Source organism: Boleophthalmus pectinirostris, unplaced genomic scaffold (assembly GCF_026225935.1).
Source record: "Boleophthalmus pectinirostris isolate CB_2022bp ecotype Guang Dong unplaced genomic scaffold, ASM2622593v1 HiC_scaffold_15, whole genome shotgun sequence".
Taxonomy (NCBI): domain Eukaryota; kingdom Metazoa; phylum Chordata; class Actinopteri; order Gobiiformes; family Gobiidae; genus Boleophthalmus; species Boleophthalmus pectinirostris.
This window is the reverse complement of record NW_026571070.1, coordinates 16,789,567-16,793,692: the sequence shown is the minus strand read 5'-3', so window position 1 is coordinate 16,793,692 and position 4,126 is coordinate 16,789,567.

Genomic DNA, 4,126 nt, shown 5'->3' with positions numbered 1-4,126 from the left:
GGGCAAAAACCATTCACCACTTCCTTAAAGGGTGACGTCACATTTTCCCTCTGTAAAAATAAAAAAATAGCAGCGAGTTCACTAAATCTTCGCTCAGAAACTGTCAAAAAGACCATAAAAATAGGCATATACAAGCAAAATTCTTGGTTTTGTCACGTAGCTGTTGCTGAAATTCGAACGCATTAAAAAAAAAAAATAATAATACAAATAATCTTTTTTTTTTCCATTAATATTCCCTCTAAACTCATTACCGCTCATTACTAAAAATGTTTCAAGTAAAGTTTACAAACATTACACTAAACACTACGGCGCCCACCGGGGGACATAAAATAAACACCATCTAATCAGAATAACATTATTTCATCAGTTATATTAAACTTAGATAAAACAAGGTTATTTGGTAAGTCAACTCGCAAGAAAACATTTATGAAGATACTTTTACAAACATTACGTAAGCTCGCTATCTTACTTTCTTCCACGCTTTCTTGACACTCCTAAAAAGCACGTGGATTGTCTTTACAATGACGAACACGACGGGGAATTAGAAGGATTGGCCCTATTCACTGTCAGTGGTATTCCTCAGCTACTCGGGTTTCATTGTTTACTTGTTACGTTTAGATAGACCAAGACCTCTGCGGTAATTTGTCCAATTAAAGCCGTCATGTGAAGTACAGTGACTGGATTAGTGTGTCAGTCAGCCACCTGTAAATATCCAATTTCTCTGAATGTTTTAACAGTAAACGAGTTCGCACAAGTTCACAGGTTAATGGCGAGTATTAGTTTTCCTACTGCAATCTAAATATAAACACACCATTGTTTATTTTTAAAATTTGCAATAAAGTGATTTTGATTGGTCCAATCTCGTATATGGCGGGAAATCTGATCATTCTGCGCGGACATCTCTAGATCGACCATCCCAGAAATCTTTGGTTTTCGTCAAATTTTTTATTATTTTTTTAGAGGAATTCAAAATGTTTTACTATCCAAATGTCCTTCAGCGCCATTCTGGCTGTTTCTCCACTATTTGGTGAGTACAGATCAGATTAGATTATCGTAAATTGAAACAGACAATTTGACATTATGCAAGGTTATAACTATGCAGATAAGCTAATAGTCTGATCTTGAGTAAAATTTTAGGTAAATTGAATTTGCTTCCCTATTCACAATTTATTTTCTATTGTATTTTCAGGTTAGCAGCTACCAAAGGCGTCAAAGTGACTCGGAGGGAGCTCCTCAGAGTAAATGTGAAGAAAACATGGTGAGTGAGTCTGTTATATTTGATTTGTCCCACTTTACTCATTTGAATATCAAATTGTGTTGTCAATAAATAAAATATTCCATAATACTACTACCATTTTAGACACCGTCCAGTTAATGTAAGCATCTAAGTTTTTTAGCTTCAGCACGAGTTCTCAACCAATATTAGAAAATTCACCTTTGGAGGACAGTAGCCTCAATTAAACACCATATATTTTATTTATCAAACTTCAGTGAGCAAGTGGCTCAAGCAGCTTATGTAATAGCAATATTCACTGAAAATGAATTAACTGGCCAATCCTACAGGGTCAAAGTTAACTGAGACATCACAAAGAAACTAATTTACTTTACAATTTATTTTTTTTTAATTAAGATTTGGATGTTTTTAGCAAGCATGACTTTCCTCTTTAGGCAATCTAATAAAATATAAGCCAAAATCAGTCTTGACCATCCTTTAACCTAAAAACATGTGATTATGTGTCATTATTTTCCATATTGTATTTTCCACACCTTACTAGCATGTTCCTTTGTTGTCTTTAGCGTGGACATCTTGAACTACATCACAGCGCAGGTCCCTCCTCCACAGCAGAACCTCCCAAAGCCTCGGTTTTCCCTGTACCTGTCCTCCCAGCTGCAGTACGGTGTGGTGGTGGTTTATCACCGACAGTGCGGCTTTCTGCTGGGTAAGAGCAATGGCAACGCATTAACATCAGACCAAACTGTCCTTGAAGTGACAATGGCTGTAAACAAAGCACTGGGCACCATCTGGGATCTTATAATTGAAGGAGGATGTCTTAAGTACTAGTAGAAGTGGGAGAATATTCTGAATGACAAATATATAATGAAGTTTTTTGCACAGGCTAGGTTAACAGTAATGTGACTTACTATCTACAAATAGGGACACATCTTCTATCTCTTTTTATTTATTTATTTATAAAATTTTGCATTAATGCTACTGAAGTGAAACAAGTAAGTGTGGTGATATTAACAAAACAGAATCACTTGCTCATTTCTGATTATCTCAAAGATGACACTGAAACCTGCAAATATCTTAGCTGAGGTTCAGGTATCACAGAAAACCTGAACAAACAGAAAAATGAAACAAAAAAGCTTAGAAAAATCACTGTATATCATTGTTTGGGAGATTACAATCACTATATCTGTTCTTGAATTACATACATTTCTTGATTTTTTTAAACACTTTACTATTTTAGTATACATTTTTATCTAAAAACAATAATTGCATAATTCCGATATCTTGCATCTTTAGCAACAGATGCCACAATCTAAATATAAAAAATAAGTGAACTGACTCTTGTTTTTATCTGCTTCTTGGAGCTCTTCAGTTGATCTAAACATTAAATTGATTGATTATAATTTGACTAAAAAGATTATAGTTTAAAGCAAATCTGAGCTGTAAGACTAACAGCATGGATGTAATTGTCCATGTACAATACTGAAAAATGTGTAGGAACAATAATAGGTCTTTATTCACCTTTGTTAGACCTCACACAGTGCCTTGGTGCATGACAAAAACATCCTTGCTACCACAATATGTTTCGCTAATTGCTTTGATAAGTTTCATTCAAAATTCAATAGTGATCTGATGAAGCCATTATCTCCCAACACAGCCTCTCAGCCTTGTTTAATTCAGTCTTAAATTACACCTCGACATTGATATTGGCCTCTGACAGATTCACAATCGGGCCGTTGTCATGGCTGATGTAAAACAGTGAAATTCAATGCAGTATAATACGCAAGGGTAGAAGCCAAGGAAGGATGTGAACGCCATTGCCCGCTGTGAAGCAATGACAGGATTTTATTTCATTCATGCATTTGTAAAGAAGTATCCAGGGCCATTTGTCATGTCTAATCATGCAAAGATTAGACCTGATACAATAACAAAATTTAAAGTGTGATATATTGCTGAAGATAAAAATATATTCGATTAATGACAAACAAAAGCCTTCGCAGGATTATCCCAAAAATTATTCTAAATGTACAATATACTGTATATACATTATCAATTATATAAATGTATAACTAATTTGCAGAAACACTCAAGTAATTAGTTTGTATCTATAATAATGGGTCATGTAGAAGTTCAGTGTTTCCCCTAGATTTGGATTTGGAGATCATTTTTATTTGAATAATTTCATCTCATTTCATTTTTGGAATATTAATGTCACTTACCCTATAGCCTATATTTAATCTTTAAGCAAACATTTTTGGCCAGTGTAGTCTCTTTTGTAAGTTTACGATAATACAATGAGCAACAAAGTCTAATTTTGTTATGCCAATATAGTCCAGTTTATTTTAGACTAACACTGGAAGTTATTTACTACAGCTATCTACAGCTCAAATTTTACTGAAAACTTACAAAAAGTATCCTACAAGGACAAAGAAAATGTACCCACACCAAAAACTGAATCCAAAAATTATTGTACCATCTATAATGTACTGAACGATTAGTCAATATAGTGATTATTGTGACAGGCTTAGTAAAGATTAATCCCAGGTCGTAGCATAGAAATCCTTATTTTACAGGCTGATTATTGCAGTAGTAAGCAGTGTGGGTGTTATTTATTGTATACCATCGCCTCAATAAGTGAAATATTGCCTGTTTTGCAGATGAGATCCAGCAGACCATCGACCGCCTTCTCCGCTCCAAAAAACGTGTTCCAATTGACATGACAGAGTTGGACAGGTGAAACTCAAATGCACTGTTTTAGGTTACAAGAATGAGGGCTGGTATGAGACACAAGATTGGGTACATGAGAAGCTGAACTTTACAATTTTGACCTCTTTGTTTATTGTCATTTGAGCACTGACTGCTCTTTGGAAATACAACTTTTCTTTTAACTTGCCA